Raw genomic sequence first — 696 nt, 5'->3', positions numbered from 1 at the left:
TCCCTGCTGAAGGTGGTTTCCTGCAGAGAGCTGCTTACATATTCTCATTAAGAAATATTGCAACACATTTCAATTTTCACCATAAACTTTGAAAAAGTTTGAAGTTTAAAAACTTTGACTTGATTTTTATGAGAATATTTGTATTTACAAATTGGCTTAAAATTAACTCTTCTTGTTAACCACTGAAAATGTGGCATAAAGCAAGCAAAACTGCAGTTTACATTTAAAATACACAATGCATTATTCAATTGTACTCTGCCTTACATTTCTAGAACTTCAAAAGGTGGTGGGAGTCTTATTTTATTCTCAACTAGAAATCCGAAAAATATTTTAGGTGTGCAGACTTTTTATTCATTGATTCATTCTTTTTTTTTTTTTTATCCAGTTGGTGCATATATATTGAACTAAGCACATTGCTAATCTTTGGAAATAAAACAGTGTTTCGAAAAGTACTATCATGACTTCTAGAATTCTCAGTTATTTGGAATTTTTTTCCATTTTATTTAGGCATAGAGAATGAATGTTCCGACTAATGCTGAAGATCTGCTTGGAAAAGACCAGAGAAAATTTTTACTCTGCCAGGTGAGAGGGTTTGAGGAAAAGAGGTATGTGAGTAACAGCATGACATACTGGCGGGTCTAAAGTTAGCAGATCTATTAAGTAATATATTCCTGTTGATTACCAAAGAAATCTCCC

The sequence above is a fragment of the Lipotes vexillifer genome, unplaced genomic scaffold (assembly GCF_000442215.2).
Source record: "Lipotes vexillifer unplaced genomic scaffold, Lipotes_vexillifer_v1.1 scaffold153, whole genome shotgun sequence".
In the NCBI taxonomy this organism is placed as follows: Eukaryota; Metazoa; Chordata; class Mammalia; order Artiodactyla; family Lipotidae; genus Lipotes; species Lipotes vexillifer.
Note: the sequence above shows the minus strand (reverse complement) of the source record.